This window comes from Rattus norvegicus, chromosome 3 (assembly GCF_021556685.1).
Source record: "Rattus norvegicus strain SHRSP/BbbUtx chromosome 3, alternate assembly SHRSP_T2T, whole genome shotgun sequence".
NCBI lineage: Eukaryota > Metazoa > Chordata > Mammalia > Rodentia > Muridae > Rattus > Rattus norvegicus.
Genome location: NC_141536.1, coordinates 4,126,077 through 4,147,551, shown reverse-complemented (window position 1 = coordinate 4,147,551; position 21,475 = coordinate 4,126,077). Strand labels below are relative to the sequence as shown.

General features: G+C 40.4%; 2 pseudogenes across 2 annotated transcripts in view; both read left to right on the top strand.

Moving 5' to 3' along the window:
* The window catches only part of Tgap1l7 (GTPase activating protein testicular GAP1 like 7), a 34,068-nt pseudogene extending 12,831 nt beyond the window's left edge, over nt 1–21,237 (top strand). The window contains exons 4-11 of the transcript XR_015684149.1: nt 3,990–4,171; nt 6,345–6,522; nt 6,936–7,097; nt 8,062–8,170; nt 8,556–8,745; nt 10,188–10,446; nt 12,637–12,776; nt 19,093–21,237. The product of XR_015684149.1 is annotated as a GTPase activating protein testicular GAP1 like 7 (transcript). The remainder of the gene's footprint in view (nt 1–3,989; nt 4,172–6,344; nt 6,523–6,935; nt 7,098–8,061; nt 8,171–8,555; nt 8,746–10,187; nt 10,447–12,636; nt 12,777–19,092) is intronic.
* LOC148006401 (ralA-binding protein 1 pseudogene) lies at nt 6,345–16,743 on the top strand (annotated as a pseudogene). Its single transcript, XR_015685022.1, has 6 exons — nt 6,345–6,522; nt 6,936–7,097; nt 8,062–8,170; nt 14,146–14,304; nt 14,859–15,494; nt 15,527–16,743. The product of XR_015685022.1 is annotated as a ralA-binding protein 1 pseudogene (transcript).
* Nucleotides 21,238–21,475: the final 238 nt, after the last annotated feature.

Here is a 21,475-nt window from a genome sequence, read left to right as displayed (position 1 = left end):
ATATGCCTCTGTGGACACTAGGTTCTGTGCTCATGTTAAGTCGAAATTCAATATGCCACACACAGTCTGCACAGATGTAAGAAATTTCATAATACTATTTGTCTTGGTTAATGGTAATGGCTGAATGCAACTTCTTATTTTATTGTGGATCAGTAGATCAAGGTTCCCTCCAAGAGGAAAGGCAAGTACCCATAGATTTTCTCCTGAAATCAGTCCTGTTTACTCAAACCTGTGGTCAGAAGAAATATCATTAATACTGGTTTAAATAATTTCCCTGCTAAAGAGCTAGAAATGGTAAGTAAAGGAAATTGCTAGACTCTTCAAGACTCTGATGTCAGTTTATTTGTGATGGTTGGTTCTTTTTGCCTCCTAGAACATTGAAGATTACCAACTGTGGTTCTGTACTGGCCCTGGGAAAGCTCCAAGAGTACTCTAGGGTAATAACAGGGAAATCTAAGGAGGGACGAGCTGAGTTTGGTGAATCCTCACTATTTTCATTATTTAGTCTTAAACTTGAAAAAACACTAAAGCAAAATGACTTAAGTATAATTTCATTTATTTAAATCATAATTAATTAGTAATATAACATTCAGAAACAATTTATTACCTCATAAGCAACAGCCTTAGAATGAGAGGAATTTTTCTGTGCTTTCTGTTTCAGAAACAGAATTTTCCTGATAAGGCAAACAAAACAAAACTCTAGACATATTGTTTCTGGAGAAAACCATTTAAAAAAGTCATTTGGTGATCATTACAGAAACTCTTCCTAGCTATATATCTCAAGGGATTCCATCACTCACATGGTAGCTCACAACCATCTATAACTCCAGTTTCAGGGGTTCTAATTCCCACATCTGACCTGCACAGACACCAAGTCTAACATGGTGATCAGGTATATATGTGAGTGAATGAGTTACACAGAGAAACAAGTTTAAATCTAAAATGTAAAATCTTCAGTTTTTTATTTATTCCAAATTATGTAGATTGTTTTGTAATGAATATTAGAAATATAGCCCTTTCTCCGAATCCATGTAAAATATTCAGTTCATATCTCCTATGACCAATAATTCTGCAACTGAATATGAAATCATATTCTGATTTCTGGAGACAATCTGACTTAATTACAGCTATACTGTTTGTTGCCTTCTTTTATTTCTCACCAGATTATTACCAAATAAATAATAGTAATAAAATTATCAGAAAAGTTTGAATAAGAAATAAAATTTGAGATCACCAAGTATTCTTGCAAAGCTGATCTTTTAAAAGCTACTGAAAATTTGAAGTTCTAACCCATAAAGTTGACCTTCATACCAGTGACGTAAGTCTCTGCAGATTTAAGGGCACGCTCTCCCACTAATGCCAGATAAGAAAACATTCTCGTACATAGGTGCCTGTGGCCTCTGAACATCCCATGTATGCTCTTTAGTTGGTGACTCAGTCTCTGATAGCTCCCAGGGGTCCAGGTTGATATTGCTGGTCTTTCTATGATGTTTCCAATCCTTCCAGTTCTTTTAATTCTCCCAACTTTTCCATAGGGCTTGTTGACCTCAGTCCAATGGTTAGATGTAATATCTATATCTGTTTTAGTCAGCTGCTTGCAGGGCCTCTCAGAGGACAGCCATGCTAGGCTACTGGCTGCAAGTACAACATTGCATCAGTAATAATATTTGGGATTGGTGCCTAATAATGGGATGGATCCCAAGTTGAGCCTGTCACTGACTGGTCACTGCTTCAGACTCTATTCCGTTTTTGTCCTGAATTTCTTTTAGACAGGAGCAATTTGAGGTTGAAAGTTTTGTAGGTGTGTTAGTGTCCCTATCCATCCACAGGTGTCCTGTCTGATTTAAAAAGGTGGTCCCTTCAAATTTTACATCTGTGTGATTTTGTGTTTGGGCAAAATTTCCTACCTTGACTCTTTTTTTGGGGGGGGGTTTAATTTTTTTTTATTAACTTGAGTATATCTTATTTACATTTCGGATGTTATTCCCTTTCCCGGTTTCCAGGCAAACATCCCCCTAATCCCTCCCCCTCCCCTTCTTTATGGGTGTTCCCCTCCCCATCCTCCCCCCATTGCTGCCCTACCCCCAACAATCACGTTCACTCCTACCTTGACTCTTGGGAGCACCCCTACCCCATGACTCTGGGATATTCTAGAGGTTCCCACCAACTCCGAGAGCTGTATATTTCCATTCATTCTCTTGGGTCCCTTGTCCTCTCTCATGTCTCTCCCATACCTGATCCTGACCTGTTCTCTTCCCATTCCACTCTCACACATATCTCTCCTTCCCTCTGCCTCCCATGTTTATTTACTTCCCTTTGCTAAGTGGGATTGAAGCATCCTTACTTAGGCTTTCCTTATGGTTTAACTTTTAGTGTCATGGATATTCTGTATATTTTGTGTAGTGTCACTGATTAATGAATATATACTATTCATGTCCTTTGGAGTCTGGGTTAGCTCACTCAGAATACTTTCTAGATCCATGCAATTGCCTGCAAATTTCACGATGTCCTTTGTTTTTAGTAGCTGAATAGTATTCTGTTGTGTAAATAAACCATATTTTCTGTACCCATTCTTTGGTTGAAGAACATCAGGGTTGCTTATTACAAATAAGGCTGCTATTAACATAGTGGACTTGCGTCTTTGTGGTACTGTGGAACATCTTTTGGCTATATGCCCAGGACCAGTGTATCAGCGTCTTCAGGTACAACTAGTTCCTGTTTGCTGAGGAACAGCCAAATTGATTTCCAGAGTGGTGGTGGTAGTTTGCCATCCCACCAGCATTCCCGTTTTTCTACAATCTCACAGCAAGTTCTGTAGTTCTGTTTCTCTTTTGAGAATAGTTTAAGGAGTTTTAGTATTAGCTCTTATTTGAAAGTCTGATAGAATTATGCACTGAATTATGCATCATGCCCTAGTCTTTTTGTTACTGTTATTGTTGTTGGTTGTTTTTAATGAATTCTTCTAGTTCCTTAGGGGTTATGGGATTGATTAGTTTATCTGATCTTGATTTAACTTTGGTATGTGGTATCTCTCTAGAAAATCATTCATTTCATATAGATTTTCAAGCTTTGTCAAGTTAGTTTTTGTAGTAAAACCTGATGATTTTTTTTAATTTCTTCAATTTCCATTTCATTTCTGATTTTCTTAATTTGCATACTATTTCTGAGACTTTTAGTTAGTTTAGGTTTATGTGTCTTGTTGATTTTCTCAAAGAACAGGATCTTGGTTTTATGGATTCTGTTTCTAATTGATTTCAGACTTAATATTATTTCCTGTTGTCTGCTTCTCTTTAGTGTATTTTCTTATTTTTGATCTGGGTTTTTCATTGTGCTTTTAAGTTGCTAGTATAGGATATCACAATTATCTTTGTGAAGACAATTAGTGCTCATATTTTATTTTATGTATGCAATGTGAAATATTTAAATTGCTTAATATGAAGCTAGAGGAGTGAAGTAGGATTTTTTTTTCTTTTTTTTTGGAGCTGGGGACCGAACCCAGGGCCTTGTGCTTGCTAGGCAAGCACTTTACCACTGAGCTAAATCCCCAACCCTGGTGAAATAGGATTCTTATGATGTAAAAATATTATTGGTATTAATACTCCAACAGGCCTGTCTTAAAAGGGTTAGAGAAGAATACAGCAAAAGTCCCCCTACACAGTGCATTCTTGGTCTATATTCTCTAAACAAAGTGATACACTGAAAATTTTCTCCTCATTATTTTTAGAGTTCTCAGCTTAATTTATTATAGTATCCCTGTAAGGGATCTAATGTTCTAGTATGTACAGTCTACATTATCCTGAAAAAGGAGAAGGAGGAGGAGGAGGAGGGGAGGGGCAGAGAAAGGGAAGGGGGAGGAGGAGGAGGAGGAGGAGGAGGAGGAGGAGGAGGAGGACAAGGAGAAGAAATGCAGCAAAGCATTCTAAATTGTATCAGAAGGGTTGCCTATATTCAGTTACAGTAGTTACAATTCATGATTTTTTTCTCATAAGGCATGAGTGTCCGCATGACTTTAGAATGATAAATATTCAAAAGAACTTCAGTTCACGGGACTTAAGAAATTTTACAGCTTTTCCTTCCCTACCTGGGGTAATCATGAAATATCTAAACGCTGATGTACATGGGAAATTCATCTTGAAGCCCAGAAACTCAGCAAGAAGCCAGTAGCAAAAGAGTGAGTCTGCCATCTTCCTTCAGGTGGCTTTTCTTAGTTACCATTTTAATTTGTTATAAAATATCGTAGCATACTATCATTTTCTTCTTTAGGAAAGGGGCACTGTAAAAAACAAACAAACAAACAAACAAACAAAAAACAAACCACACTAAAGCAGTATGTTTCAGGTCCATATTAAGAGAACTCTAAGTTCCGATGTAAAGACTAATCTTGGGTATAGGGAGAACATTTCATTTTTCCCAGGCAGATATTTGCCATAAACTGGCATGTCAAAACACTGTGTACACACATTTCTGTCCCATTAGAATAAGCACGTCTAAGACATGGATCATGATATGTTCCCATTAAGTGGTTTCGTGATTAGAGCACAAAATTACTCATGAACTATATTTTGACAATCTATTGCAATGAAATCTACATAGAAAAACAAGATTTATGGTATTGCAGATAATCTGTTGCAGGCTTGACTAGAAATCACCTTAGGCTTGTAGCCGAGTCTCTAATCTCATTTCAAATCGTACAACAAATATCTTTTAGACCTATATCTAGATTCGAAATGGCCCTAACAGTGATAGACTGGGGCTTTTTTAATTATTTTTTCAAATGATAGAATACTATTATTATTTCTCCTTATTCTCCTTTCTTGAAAACATCCCACTTATACCCCTGATTTCTTTTAAACTTTTCTTTTTTATTTTTATTACTTTTATTTACATTTGAAATGTCCCATTCCTGGTCCCCCTACCAAGAATACCCCACCACATCCCTCTTCCCCTTTGCCTCAAAGAGGGTGCTCCCCCACCAACCTACCTACTCCCACCTTACCCCTCTAGTGTCCTGCTTCTTTGGGGCATCAAGCCTCCACAGCAACAAGAACATCCGCTCCCACTGAGGCTAGACAAGACAGCCATCTCTTTACATATGTAACAGGGACTGCGGACTGGCAATGTATGCTCTTGGGTTGTTGGCTAAGACCCTGGGAGCTCTGAGGGGTCAAGTTAATTAATATTATTGTTCTTCCTATGGGGTTGCTATCCCTCTCTCCTCCTTCATTCCTTCCCCTAACTTTTTCACTGGGTCCCAGTACTCAGTCATGTGATTGGCTGAGAGAATCTACATCTGTCTCAGTCAGAAGCTGGTAGACTCTCTCAGAGGACAACCCTGTCAGGTTCATGTCTGCAAGCATATCATTTCATCATCACCACTGTCATGGTTTGGTGTCTATGGATGGGATAGATCAGATGTTGAGGCAATCTCTGGATGGCCTTTCCTTCAGTCTCTGCTCCAGTTTTTGTCCCTGCATTTTCTTTAGTCAGAAACAATTCCGAATCAAAAATTTTGATAGGTGTTTTGGTACACATATATATAAACACACACACACACACATACACGCATGCACACACATACACACACACACACACACACACACACACACTCAAACATCTTTGTCCATCTATCTAATATTACTTGTGATTTCAGCCCTCATAATTTTGCATTAGATAGCCAGGCAAACAATATGTTTTTCAGTGAAGAAGACTATTTTATATTGTGTTATATGACTCATTTGTTTACTTTTAATTTATTTGTTTTAAGTAACATGTTTAAAATTGTATTATAGTCCAATATTCTAAAAGAAAACTCAGCAGCAAAAAAGAAACTTAATTTCAGCTCTGAACTGACACTATAGTGTACAGTCATGTATATTTTCACATGAGGGGGACATGCTGCTGCTGAAATAAACTTAACAATGGTTCTTCAAAATGCTGAACAAGAAAAGTAAGGATGAAAAGAGCTTCACTATGACATTTGAAAAAATAGAAAAATTTTAAATGAGAATAAAAGTAAGGGTGGCTATGAAAATGGATGTAATTATTGAAGCAACAGCCTATACATAGTACAGGGAGCTCGTTCAACCAATGTATCTAGTATTTCATGATACAGTATGGAGTTAGACATCATCATGTTGTGAGAATTCCCACTACAGAACACAAGACCATGTCTTAGAGACATCACTAAGATTAACAACAGTGTAAGGCATATGAGAAGAAGGCTACATAAGCACAACAGGATGATTAATCCATTATAATAGGGACATTTTGCAATTGAAATTTGGTTTTGTAAAAGAGCTTTATAAATTATACTACCCCATGTAATGATCTCAACTCCTGCTCAGATATGAAGGAAAAAACTTTTAAGAAACGAAGAACTTCTATAACATCGCAGTTGGACAAGGGCTCTGTGCCCCACAGGACCAAGTATGCACCACCCCACCATTTAAAAAGGGAAGAAAACTGTTTGGAAGAGAACTCAGTTCCATTTGTCAGGATGGCATCCTGCCTGCAGCAATTCTGGTATGTCTCATATGGTGTTTCTCTGGCTATCCTAAGACAAAATCCTGCTTCTTAAATACCTGACCCCTTCACTTCTACCACCATGTGGAGCAAGAATTGTTTCTCAAATCATTGGCTTTCCAGTAGGAAGATGAGAGAGGGCTATTCAGAAACCATCTATTGGAAAAGTTGGATTTAATCCCTTAACTATTTTGGAAAATCTGATATAAAGAAATGTTGCCTGATCCTTAATGGATAATATTAGGGTGGGAAGTGTACAACAAAAGATTGAGGCACAAAACCAGCGTGAGGTCATCTGTGTCCATGCCAGCACGTGCACTGCACCTGTGCACACCATTGGTCTGGTTCTCAAGGAACAAATAGTAGTCTGTGGTGTGTGAAGCCTGACAGGTATTTCTCTATCTTCTTCTCAGGACATGCTGTATCTACTAAAAAAGAACGGGCTCACAACCACGGGTGTCTTTTTAGAACCTCCGAGTACAACTTTGTGCCAAACAGTAAAGGACAAATTGGATTCGGAAGAGGAGGTGGATATAAACAAGCAATCAGTTAATGTAGTGGCGTGGATCTTTAAGGTAGGGAATGTCCTTCCATTATCCACCTCAGGATTCCTCTGAGTCTATGAGAGTAGTTGTCTTCTTTTTCCATTCCCCTGAGTGACAGTAGATATGTATGAGAGAAATCTAATATGCTCAAAGTCTCCTCTGTTAGTGTTAATAACATGGATGATGTTTTGTTCAGAAATTGTTTAAGCAATGTGATTGTTGAACTATCAAAAGTGAACCCTCCCCTCATTTCTAGGAGACCAAATCTCAAAGCAAATGACCCTATCCTCTGGTGTACAATTTTTCTGACTGTCTCAACCTATGCTCAGAGCCAACAGTTCAGGAGTTATTATGTATATATATAAACTGGCACTCAGAGTCACAGGATAGTTTGTTCTTTGTATCTTGACTAGCTGTGGTTTTCAGTAATGGTCTCCATCCATTTCAAAGAGAACCTTTTTTGATGGGTAAGGGTATGTTATCTGTGAACATTAAGTTAAATATTTATAATAGAGTTCGGAGTTACACTTGTTTAGTGAAATAAGGGCAGGGCATTCTCTAAGAACCATGACCACGTGTGCCTCCATGCTTCCAGTACCAGACGTGGATTTCTGCTCCTGAGAAATCTGACAATAACTTCCTATGGTTGTCTTTATTGTGGGTACCATAATTGTATGTTTCTATCATTTAAAAATAGTATTCGAACTGTATATTAATCACTTATATGTGCTAGTTTGCTCAGCTGTCCACTAGAGGCATGCTGAGCTAAGGAAAGATTTTTCTATAGTCCAAGTAAATCTGAAAATTTACTCTTTGGTCTCTAGCTTAAATAGATGAAACTTACTGGGCCCACATATCATGGAACGTTCTAACTAGGGGAAATTTGGGGAACTGTGAAGAAAGTTGGAACTAAACTGAAATTTACAGGTGAATGTACTTTGAATAATTTCCATGTTTAATTTTTTCCACAAAAATATTTTCCTCTCTTTATAAGGACTTCCTCCAAAACCTCAAGGGAAGTCTGATGGCTTCAAAACTATATGATGAGTGGATTGCTGTACCCGAAACGGTCAATATGAAGAGAAATTAGCTGCAGTGCAGAGGTAATCATTGGAAACTGTGAACAACCTCAACAAAATAGAAGTAACATTTGCTTACACACATTAGAGATTATATATCACAGAAACATTTACTAAGAACACTGACATACAGCAAAAGCTTTCAATTGTTCACAAACATGGAAGACACTTTTAAAAGAGTATGAGTTACAGTGGGAAATACAGTAGCCCAGGCTTATAATCTTACTTTCATATTCCAATTAGATTTGTCTTTTTTCTGAATTGGGTAAATATTTCAAGCAATAATTTGAGTACAAACTCTTTCATTTTATTTACAGTGCATCCTGCATACGATATGATTACTCCGTTCCCTTCCTTCATATTTACAAATTGAGTATACTTGTTTTAAAATAACTGTCTCTGTGTTCAGTCTTTTAGATAAAATGCCACCTGAAAATGCAGCTCTTCTGAGGCAACTTTTTTGTATATTATAAGAAATTAAAAGTAACTGTTCTGTTAATGAAATGTCTTCAGACCACCTATCTGTTGGGTTAGCCCCATGTCTCTTATTTGTGCCCAGCTCCTGCAATAATGGAGTGACAAATGATATTGGCAAAAGGGTAATTAGATAAGAACTTTGTGCCTAGCATTGATAAGCCTTTACAATGAGACAGGAAAACAGGATTACCCTGAGAATCTTGGTTATTTTGTTGTTGTTGTTGTTGATGATGATTGTTTTGGTTTTTGTTTTGTTTCATTTTGTAAAGTAAGTACACTTTAAAGGTGTTCTTCTGGAGGGAAGGAGTCATTGGTGCATTTTAAGTAAAATATAAATGGGTATTTGAGCTCAGTGACTCAGTCTTTTGTCTTTGTCATTTAGAATATCCTTACACTAACCCATAGAGAACAAATGCTGTGAAATGATACAAAAAAAAAAATCCTAGGTACTGGGTTCAGCAATCAAGACTTAATTCTGACATATTCAGTGTAGAATGTGTGAAATTCTACTTGTTTTCAAGGTGGTTTCCCCAACAAAAAAATGGCAATGCAATTTGGATTTTTTTTATCAGATATGATCCTTAAGAATTCCTGATTAATGTGAGTAAAATACCATTGGCCTCAGGATGCTGGTTATGATTGGTTTAGAGAAATTATTGTGTATACTTTTCTATGCTAGCCATCTTTCAAGTACTATAATAAACTAACAAACCTTATGCAGTACAGTGATCAAATGGTTGTTTTGACTCTAAGTATTTGAGTTTCTGATCCATTATTAATTGACCAATTGTCCTTGGACCTGTAAGGAACATACTGTAAAACAACTCAACTGAGAAACAATAATATTCCTCATATTGTGTAGAAGAATCAAAGATCAGGAGAAGACAGGGTTCCAAAGTACCGGCCATTGAAGATACATAATTATCCCATTTCCTCCCAGCAGATCTTATTTCAAATACCTCCCAATATAATGAATCATAAAATCAAGATGTTACCATTGCATCTGCACTGAGTCATCACTGTATTAAGATTAAGTAATTAATTAATATGTGAAGAAATGGCACCTACAGTGATATATTGATGCAGCTGTTACCATTGCACTGCACTGAGACACATGAATTTCACTGCTCAGATGGGTTTGCCTGTCTCTTACTTTTTAGACAGCCCGTGTGAATTTTCAATAGGATGGTACCCACATTCAGAGGTCATCTTCCCTCCTTAGCTCTGCCTTTCTATAAGCATCCTTAAAATCAGGCTCACACATATATTATAAAATGTAACCAAAGCTATTTCAGTGTACAGTATGTATCACATACTGGCCATCACAATGTAAAAACTGGAAATCATTCTCTTATGTAACATTGCACTGTGATGATCACACTTGAACATCTGATCTCACAATCTTTTAAATTTCTGACAAAAGCCTGCCCCTATTTCTAACAGCTAAATTTTTCTCAGAATTTTGAACGGCATATTTTTAGCCTCCATGACTAAGAAGTAAAATGTTATTTTGCAACCATTCAAAATGACAGATACCCTCTGTGTTTGCCCTGTTTTTTCATAGATTTCTCTAGTAGAATTTATGATTGAAAATTCTCCAAAAGTTTTTGGAGAGGCCTTGGCTGCAATGTGGCATGGAATATCACTATATCATCCTCCTGGAGGAAAGTCCTCATGTTCCCAGAATAATGGAACAAATATTGGAAACATTAAGGAAACCGAACATGGACTCAGCAGCTTCCTCATTGGGAGGACATGCACTACTGGCTATAATACAATGCCGAAAAGTCCAGCTGCTCCTCTTCTCTATGAGGGCCTTATAGGTTGTTCTACTCCCAGAACTTAAAGTTAAATCATTGAGCACTGAAAATATGATTTATAACAAACAGTAATGAAGGATTTACCATGTGAGAGAAAATTTCACCTGTGCATTATAGATATTATCCTATTGTTAGAATTTGCTTCCAAATTTTAGTACCTCTTTCCACTGGTCCTGAGTTTATGCTAGAGGTTAAACACAGAAATGAGATTAAGAAAGTAAGACTATGTAAAGAAATGATACTTACAATGATATATTGATTCTTAACATTTTGTCCATCTTTATTAACTTGAGTATTTCTTATTTACATTTCTTTTTCATTTTATTAACTTGAGTGTTTCTTATTTACATTTCGGATGTTATTCCCTTTCCTGGTTTCTGGGCCAACATCCTCCTAACCCCTCCCACTCCCCTTCTATATGGGTGTTCCCCTCCCCATCATCCCCCGATTAAAACCCTCCCCCCAACAATCTAGTTCACTGGGGGTTCAGTCTTAGCAGGAACAAGGGCTTCCCCTTCTACTGGTGATCTTACTAGGATACTCATTGCTACCTATGAGGTCAGAGTCCAGGGTCAGTCCATGTATAGTCTTTAGGTAGTGGCTTAGTCCCTGGAAGCTCTGGTTGCTTGGCATTGTTGTTCATATGGGGTCTCGAGCCCCTTCAAGCTTTCCAGTTCTTTCTCTGATTCCTTCAACGGGGGTCCTATTATCAGTTCAGTGGTTTGGTGCTGGCATTCGCCTCTGTATTTGCTGTATTCTGGCTGTGTCTCTCAGGAGACATCTACATCTGGCTCCTGTCAGCCTGCACTTCTTTGCTTCATCCATCTTGTCTAATTGGGTGGCTGTATATGTATGGGCCACATGTGGGGCAGGCTCTGAATGGGTGTTCCTTCTGTCTCTGTTTTAATCTTTGCCTCTCTATTCCCTGCCAAGGGTATTCTTCTTCCCCTTTAAAGAAGGAGTGAAGCATTCACATGTTGGTCATCCATCTTGAGTTTCATGTGTTCTGTGTATCTAGGGTAATTCAAGAATTTGGGCTAATAGCCACTTATCAATGAGTGCATACCATGTGTGTTTTTGTGTGATTGGGTTACCTCGCTCAGGACGATATTTCCCAGTTCGCTCCATTTGCCTATGAATTTCATAAAGTCATTGTTTTTGACAGTTGAGTAATATTCCATTGTGTAGATGTACCACATTTTCTGTATCCATTCCTCTGTTGAAGGGCATCTGGGTTCTTTCCAGCTTCTGGCTACTATAAATAAGGCTGCTATGAACATAGTGGAGCATGTGTCTTTGTTGTATGTTGGAGCATCTTTTTGATATATGCCTAAGAGTGGTATAGCTGGGTCCTTAGGTAGTTCAATGTCCAATTTTCTGAGGAACCTCCAGACTGATTTCCAGAATGGTTGTTCCAGTCTGCAATCCCACCAACAATGGAGTAATGTTCCTCTTTCTCCACATCCTCGCCAGTATTTGCTGTCACCTGAGTTTTTGTTCTTAGCCATTCTTACTAGTGTGAGGTGGAATCTCATAGATTTATATAAGAAAGAAAATAGCAACTCAATAGCAAATTGGATCTTCTCTTTGTAACAGTTCTGGCTGTCATGATCAGTGAACCAAATTGAAATCAAATTTACAGAGATCCTCTTGGCTCTGCTTCCTGAGATCTAGAAATAAAGGCATGTGCCACCATCCTAGTCTCTTATGAAAATCTATAAATATAGCATAATAAACCCATATGGTTGACATAGACACTATGATCTCAGATTTGAGCTCACAAATCAGTGGAGAAAGCCAAGGAATATAACAAAAGTGCAGTTAGGCAAATTGTGTTGTGAAGTACAGATACTGCTGGTACTTTACTGTTGTCCACGGCAGTCAGAAAGTCAAACAATAGGATGAAAAGATTGGTACTATATGACTGTTTGATTCTAATACCTATTAGCATAGCTTTCAAGGCAAACACGATAACTTACTTTTTATACATGAAGAATGGGCCATATAGAACTATATATCGAGTGCCTTATGAAGCAAGATCATTATAAATGTTATGATATTAATTAGTTATTTTCTGTGTGTTTGTGATATTGCATAAGGCATGCAGGTGGTAAAAGGAAAAGGGCATGTATCCTAGGGCTAAATGAGGACTAAATGAGTTCATTTACAGCAAAGATTTCCCTTCTTTCTTAGATTCACAAAAACACAAATGCAATATATATACTAACCCAAGAGTAACATCTATTAATCCATGACAAGCAAAACAGAAATGTTTGTTTGGCAAATCTCTTTAGGGTCTTTTAGAAGACAAAAAGTTGCCTACTCCAAAACTTGTGAATATCATTTTGGGTTTCTACAGCACATTCGTTCTAAGGAATTATTTAATCAAACAGATTAATGTTTAGATAACCTATACATGAAGGTAAGATCATTGTAAAATAGAAATTATTTGCACTGAAGCTTGAGTCACGTAATTGAAAGAAATCAAAAATACAAAATAAAAAGAAATAGTATTCCCACGTTTTACCCTGTTTGCATCAAAGATCCTAACCCACCAGCTTCTTGGAGGAAATGGGTCTAGGGAAGTACACCGCTGATAACCCCGACTGTAAAGTCCTCCACCTTCTCTATGACTCCATATTATTCTAGAGTTGATCCCTTAATAGCATTGCCTCTGAGAGTACTCAATCTTTTATAATTAATATCTATAGACTGTTACTTTACTTTATCAATGTACACATTATTTTTTTGCTATATAGTAACATCTTTCATTATAGTGGACTAGATTACATGCTGCCTAATATGGCTTAATCTATTTTAAACTACTTACTAAACTTCTTTGGAAATACATATTTACTGTTCACATCTATTTTAGCACTATAGCTGAGCTAGGAATTTATGCTTTGTGTGAACCAATTTATCTTGTCAGACACATGAGCATTCCTGCCCATTTCTTAGGTATTATAGAGCAGAGTTTTCTGGTAACCATGTTTTTAATCATGTAATCAATTGAAAATAGAGAAAATGTGGAATAAATCTGTGTATGGTAGTCATTTTTACAGAGTAAAATTATGGAAGAATAATTGACAAATACTTGGGTTCTTAAATGTGACAGCATCTTTAGACATAGCTAAAAATAAGAAGTTACAGAAAGGGTTGGGGATTTAGCTTAGTGGTAGAGGGCTTGCCAGCAAGTGCAAAGACCTGGGTTCGGTTCCCAGCTCCGCAAAAAAGAAAAAAGAAAAAAAAAAGAAGTCAGAGAAAAGGAAATTAAAGTCTTAGAAGTAGGGAAATAATATTTATAAAAATAAAAAACTTAGGATACATAATAGAGGCCAGGAGAGACAGGAAGTAAAATACTGATTTGATCTCTAGAAGGGAAATATCCTAATATTTACTTAGAATGCCATGCTTGAGAAAGATATTCATAGAAGGAAACAGAAAGTAATAAAGGACCATTCACCAAAATGCTTTGGGGAACAGGAGTCCAAATGAAACTATGATGTTACAAATTGGGGAAAAATGGATTAGGGAAGAAAATGTATTTGGAAGCTAAAATAGAAAAAAGTTCAATGACTTCTTTATTCCTCTCAGTTATTGCTGTGCACCCAAAACTGTCCTTGCTCAGGATCACAATAAAAGACATATTTGTGCTTCAGATGTGGCTCTCTATTAATACAAGCTTATCCTTATCCCACACAGGATATGTTATCCATAATTGCAGAGAAAGGACCAGAATCAGATCACATATTCGAAATTCTACCTAAAGAATCACACTGGTCCCTGAGGTGTAGGCTTGACAGTGAACAACACAGTGACTGGAGTGAAGAATACATGCTTATAACAGCATCTGTCTTAAAGGTAAGGAAGGTTTTTACATCACCAACATTAACATCCCTCTAGAGATGCATATGTACTTTCTGTCCTTGAGATTACATGACGATGTCTGTTTCCTGGAGCTATGGACACATGACGTCTTGATAAGAGGCATAACATTTAAAAGTCTGACAACCTCAAAGACTCATCACAAAGACACAGGTGAAGTTAACATCCTCATATATCAAATGGGCTTTAGTTTGGCATTAAAAAAGTTCCTACTGATTTCACCTCTGACCATACCATGTGAAGTAATAGTGAAACAAGTTACAATAGTGGTAAAAGTGTGTTTCACAAAACACATGTTTCAATAACACTTACCAAAAAATGTCCTTCAGAAATAACAGCTCAAAATGGCTAGTCCACCACTGATCAAGAAACAGTAAACAGGCAAAGGCTGGGCGGGGTGGGAATGGGGTTCCTGCATCCGGCCAGGGGGACAGCACAGGAGGCAGCGGCTTCATCAGAGCAGATGACCCTCGGCTGCAGGCACTGGTGGAATGGATCGGTAACAGAAGACCACTTCCCTTCCTCCTCAGGGCTTCAGCTCCTTCCTGCCCCCCACCAGCAGCCCTAGTGAACACTGCCAGGCCAAGCAAGGCATGGGGCTGACCTGGACTCCCAGCTCTGAGGAGATCAGCCCTACAAAATTTCCTGGATTGTACCAGACAGGTGAGCCTTCACCTCCCCATGACATCCTCCACGAGCCTCCTGATACCGTGTCAGATGATGAGAAAGACCATGGAAAGGAAAAAGGAAAATTTAAGAAAAAGGAGAAAAGGACTGAATGCTAAGCTGCGTTCTAGGAAGACAGCTCTGGAGATGAAGCTGAAAGTCCTTCCAAGATGAAGAGGTCCAAGGGAATCCATGTGTTCAAAAAGCCCAGCTTCTCTAAAAAGAAGGAAAACGATTTTAAAATCAAAGAAAAGCCCAAAGAAGAAAAGCATAAAGAGGGAAAGCACAAATAGGAAAAGCATAAAGAAAAGAAATGTAAAGACTTGACAGAAGCCAATGTTGTTAAAGAGTGGAAGGAGAAGAAGAAAAAGAAGAAGCCAACTCAGGAGTCAGAGGTGCCTCAGACGGACGTCCCAAGTCTCAGACCCATTTCAGCGTTGCCTTGGCTGACGCAGTAGAGGACCATGATGTATGACGGCATCCGGCTGCCAGCTGTCTTCCGAGAGACGGAGAAAGTGCAGGAGTTCCCTAACTGCCGGAGTATAACCATCTTCTGCTTTCCTGGCTCATTGTGCACATGGACCACATCATTGCGAAGGCGATAGAAACCAAGATGAACGTCCAGAACATCTCTCTAGTGCTGAGCCCAACTGTCCAGATCAGCAATCGGGTCCTGTATGTGCTTTTCACACACGTGCAAGAGCTCTTTAGCACCGTAGTCCTGAAGCAAGTAACAAGACCTCTGCGTTGGTCCAACATGGCCACAATGCCTACACTGCCAGAGACCCAAACAGGCATCAAGGAAGAGATCAGGAGACAGGAGTTCCTTTTGAACTGTTTACATCGAGATCTGCAGCACGGGATATAGGACTCATCTAAAGAATCCTCTGTACTATGGGAAGTACAGAGGATTCTGACTGCCCTCAAGAGAAAGCCGAAGGAAGCTAAAAGACAAGAGTGTGAGACCAAGATTTCCCAGGACATAGCCAGCCTTTTGAACGAGGATGTTGCCAAAGAAGAAATGGACGAAAATGAGGAGGTCAAAAATATCCTCCCTGCCCAGGAGAATGAGATCCTGACTGAGCAGGAGGAGGTCCTGGCCATGGAGCAGTTTCTGCGCAGTCAGATCGCCTCGGAGAAAGAAAAGATCCACTACCTCCGAGCTGAGATTGCGGAGATCCAGTCACCAGCATGGCTGCAGCGAGACAGAGAAGCCCTCTTCTGACAGCGAGTGAGAAAGCAAGGATGAGGAGGAGCTGCAGATCATTCTGGAAGACTTAGAGAGGCAGAATGAAGAGTTAGAAATAAAGAACAATAAATCACTTGAACCAAGCGGTCGGTGAAGAACGGGAGGCCATCGTTGAGCTCTGAGTGCAGCTCCAGTTGCTCCAGAGGCAGCGAGCCAAGTCTGAGCAATAGCTCCAGGAGGAGGAGGAGGAGCCTGAGAGGTGAGGGGCACAGGCCCACTGCCCTGTGAAGGTGTCCTTGAGGTGATAGCAGCCAAGGAGCAGGTGAAACCCTCGCCCAGCAAAGACCCGAAGGAGACGCATCTGAACTGCCCCGGCCCTGTGCATCATAGTGTAAGCGAGAGTCCACTGCCTGTCCTGCCCGGCAGCGTTCTGTAAAGGCTCTCAGAGACGCTCACTCTTGCACACGTCTGACTCCGTGTCAGGCTCAGGTCCTGGGAGGGTGAAGCGGTGGACACTCGGGGGTGGAGGGCTTGCAGGGAACACAGGCATTTCCAGATAGTGTCAGCTTATTTGAAAATTAATTGTCTTTGATAAAAATAACTATTTTCACCCTTGAGTGGCTTCTTTTTAAACCAAAAAACTTTTTGCTTTTGTTGTTGTTGTTGTTGTTTAAATCACAGTAGAATCAGGATCTCTTTCTTATCAAAGGCTGAGAACCAAACCAGGTCACTTCTGCGCCTGCCTTGTGGACGCTCGTGGTGTCACCAGCCCTGCAGGGTCCCTGGCCACTCTTGCTCGTGCCTTCCACACCTTTTGGTGCAAATTGTTCAATGGGGAGCTGCCTCATATTCTCTGACTGGCCAAAAAGGCTCTCGCTGGGGTTCCCTGTACCTGCCCTTTGTGTACTACTTTGCTTTTCCAGCTCGGGGTCTGTCAGTGTGAGTCAGGATAACCCAGTTTGTTTGCAGACGGAGGTTATCATGCAGCCTGCCACCAGCCTGGGCAGCGCAGGCCACCCACTCACTCGTACCTGTAAATTTCTTTGAATGCACATGGCTACCTTCAGTCACTGATCTTAACTTTCTCCCCATGATGTGGTCCTAAGTTTCTGGCAATTTTAACCAGACACACTTGGCAAGCTCAAGAGCCAAGGAGGAATCATTGGGTACCTTTGCCCAATGTTACTAAACATAGTTAATCGCAGAACATTGTTTTCTCTTGATGTCTGGGCCATAGGTCCACAGTCTTCTGAGAGGTGAATTCAGATCAAGGCCCAAACAGAAATAAAACAAGGATATTTGCTGTAGAGTCACTGCAGCTCCCTGACAAATTAAGAGTGCTAGACAGGTTAAATGTAGCTTAGGTTAATTCTTGACTACTTGACATGGAATTAGAATGTCAAAAGTGAAAATGTTGGATTGTTTTTTGATTGACAAGGAAAACAATTTTGTTTATCTACTGGGCAGAGGGCAATATCAAACATTGACAGCCTATTGTGGGTCAGTGGTGGACTAGCCATTTTGAACTGTTATTTGTGAGGGATAATTTTTGGTAAGTATTATTTAAGACATGAATTTTGTAAAACACACTTTTATCACTATTATTACTTGTCCAACAATATACAGCCCGAGGTGAATCAGTGGGAATATATGTAATGCCAAACTAAAGCCGATCTGTTCTATGATTATTTTACCTTCCAACAGAAGCTGTTCACCTATGTCTTTGGGATGAATCTTGTGACATTCTAATCTTTGTCAGACTTTTACCTGCCATGCATCTTATCAAGAGATCATGAGTCCATGGTTCCAGGAAAGAGAGATGGTATAGCAAGCTCTCGTTCTTCATTCCAATTAATATATCATTCAGTGTCTATCTTATCACTCAGGGACCAGTGTGAATATTCAGATAAAGTGAAATTGCTGGTTAGTTTTTTGATTGGGAATGAAAACAATTCCATGTAGGGAGGGCAATATCCAACATCGAACACCAATTCTTTTTTTTTTCTCAAATGGCTGATGAATTTATTTCCTTAATCAATAATGGTCCTGGCAAAAATTAGTTAACCAACACTGAGACATTTGCAATGAAATTTTAAAAACCCATGATACCTTGATAGAAATTAGAGTTTACACAAACAAAAAGAATTCTTCGATATTGCCAGCAAATATAGAATGAGTGTCGCACATCTGACAAGTGCAGCAATGCATTTATACATTTTCATTTGACACCTGACTACGTTTCCAGTCTCCATAACATCTTCTCTCCAGATTTAAAAAATATAGTATGCTGATTTCTATAACAAAGCTTTTTTTTCATACAAAAATCAAATAATGGCCAACAAGTCACCACAGTGCAATAGGTAGAGGCTAATGAAAAATCACACAAAACAGGTGCTGAAATAAATACTAACTAGGAGTAGACTGGAGCCCTCCTGTGGGTTTGTTGCTCACTTTAGAGTGTGGGATCTGTCTTCAGAGCCACAGGGGACCTCCCTGGGGGCCACTCATCTGACAGTGAAATCCGGTTGCCTAAGAATCAGGCCTCCCAGACTGCTGGGAGCAGTTGTCTGGGTTAGAGGCAAACACCAGGTCGGGTCAATTACAGTTATGCTTTCCTTCCTTCCGCTCAGTTCTGTCAGAGTCCTTAAGCAGCCCCTTGAGATGACATGGACAGGTGAAAGTTGTGCATGACAGCATCTACATTGCTTTTCCTGGCAGAGGTGTGTGTATCCCAGCCCAAGCTAGCAACTGAAGTCACTGTGGAAGGTGACTTTCCTGGAAGGTCAGTGTGGAAAAGGACTCTGGTGTGAGAAGCGTCCTGTGCAACCTCAGGGCCACCTCTGAGAAGAGGCCCTTGCTCTTCCTATTTTATGGACCACTATTTTAAGACCACTTCCCTTCCTCCTCAGGGCTTCAGCTCCTTCCTGCCCCCCACCAGCAGCCCTAGTGAACACTGCCAGGCCAAGCAAGGCGTGGGGCTGACCTGGACTCCCAGCTCTGAGGAGATCAGCCCTACAAAATTTCCTGGATTGTACCAGACAGGTGAGCCTTCACCTCCCCATGACATCCTCCACGAGCCTCCTGATACCGTGTCAGATGATGAGAAAGACCATGGAAAGAAAAAAGGAAAATTTAAGAAAAAGGAGAAAAGGACTGAATGCTAAGCTGCGTTCTAGGAAGACAGCTCTGGAGATGAAGCTGAAAGTCCTTCCAAGATGAAGAGGTCCAAGGGAATCCATGTGTTCAAAAAGCCCAGCTTCTCTAAAAAGAAGGAAAAGGATTTTAAAATCAAAGAAAAGCCCAAAGAAGAAAAGCATAAAGAGGAAAAGCACAAATAGGAAAAGCATAAAGAAAAGAAATGTAAAGACTTGACAGAAGCCAATGTTGTTAAAGAGTGGAAGGAAAAGAAGAAAAAGAAGAAGCCAACTCAGGAGTCAGAGGTGCCTCAGACGGACGTCCCAAGTCTCAGACTCATTTTCGGCGTTGCCTTGGCTGACGCAGTAGAGAGGACCATGATGTATGACGGCATCCGGCTGCCAGCTGTCTTCCGAGAGTGCGTGGACTACATGGAGCAGCATGGCATGAAGTGTGAAGGCATCTACCGAGGGTCAGGAGTCAAATCAAAGGTAGATGAGCAGCCTGTGACCCAGAGGAGTCTCCAAACTTGGAAGAATATGAACCTAACACTGTAGCCAGCTTGCTGAAGCAGTATTTGCGAGACCTTCCAGAGAATTTGCTTACCAGAGAGCTTATGCTCCGATTTGAAGAGGCTGGTCAGCAGAGGACCACAGAGACGGAGAAAGTGCAGGAGTTCCCTAACTGCCGGAGTATAACCATCTTCTGCTTTCCTGGCTCATTGTGCACATGGACCACATCATTGCGAAGGAGATAGAAACCAAGATGAACGTCCAGAACATCTCTCTAGTGCTGAGCCCAACTGTCCAAACCAACAATCGGGTCCTGTATGTGCTTTTCACACACGTGCAAGAGCTCTTTAGCACCGTGGTCCTGAAGCAAGTAACAAGACCTCTGTGTTGGTCCAACATGGCCACAATGCTTACACTGCCAGAGACCCAAACAGGTATCAAGGAAGAGATCAGGAGACAGGAGTTCCTTTTGAACTGTTTACATCGAGATCTGCAGCACGGGATATAGGACTCATCTAAAGAATCCTCTGTACTATGGGAAGTACAGAGGATTCTGACTGCCCTCAAGAGAAAGCCGAAGGAAGCTAAAAGACAAGAGTGTGAGACCAAGATTTCCCAGGACATAGCCAGCCTTTTGAACGAGGATGTTGCCAAAGAAGAAATGGACGAAAATGAGGAGGTCAAAAATATCCTCCCTGCCCAGGAGAATGAGATCCTGACTGAGCAGGAGGAGGTCCTGGCCATGGAGCAGTTTCTGCGCAGTCAGATCGCCTCGGAGAAAGAAAAGATCCACTGCCTCCGAGCTGAGATTGCGGAGATCCAGTCACCAGCATGGCTGCAGCGAGACAGAGAAGCCCTCTTCTGACAGCGAGTGAGAAAGCAAGGATGAGGAGGAGCTGCAGATCATTCTGGAAGACTTAGAGAGGCAGAATGAAGAGTTAGAAATAAAGAACAATAAATCACTTGAACCAAGCGGTCGGTGAAGAACGGGAGGCCATCGTTGAGCTCTGAGTGCAGCTCCAGTTGCTCCAGAGGCAGCGAGCCAAGTCTGAGCAACAGCTCCAGGAGGAGGAGGAGGAGCCTGAGAGGTGAGGGGCACAGGCCCACTGCCCTGTGAAGGTGTCCTTGAGGTGATAGCAGCCAAGGAGCAGGTGAAACCCTCGCCCAGCAAAGACCCGAAGGAGACGCATCTGAACTGCCCCGGCCCTGTGCATCATAGTGTAAGCGAGAGTCCACTGCCTGTCCTGCCCGGCAGCGTTCTGTAAAGGCTCTCAGAGACGCTCACTCTTGCACACGTCTGACTCCGTGTCAGGCTCAGGTCCTGGGAGGGTGAAGCGGTGGACACTCGGGGGTGGAGGGCTTGCAGGGAACACAGGCATTTCCAGATAGTGTCAGCTTATTTGAAAATTAATTGTCTTTGATAAAAATAACTATTTTCACCCTTGAGTGGCTTCTTTTTAAACCAAAAAACTTTTTGCTTTTTTTTGTTTTGTTTTGTTTTGTTTTTTGTTGTTGTTGTTGTTGTTTAAATCACAGTAGAATCAGGATCTCTTTCTTATCAAAGGGTATGAACCAAACTAGGTCACTTCTGTGCCTGCCTTGTGGACGCTCGTGGTGTCACCAGCCCTGCAGGGTCCCTGGCCAC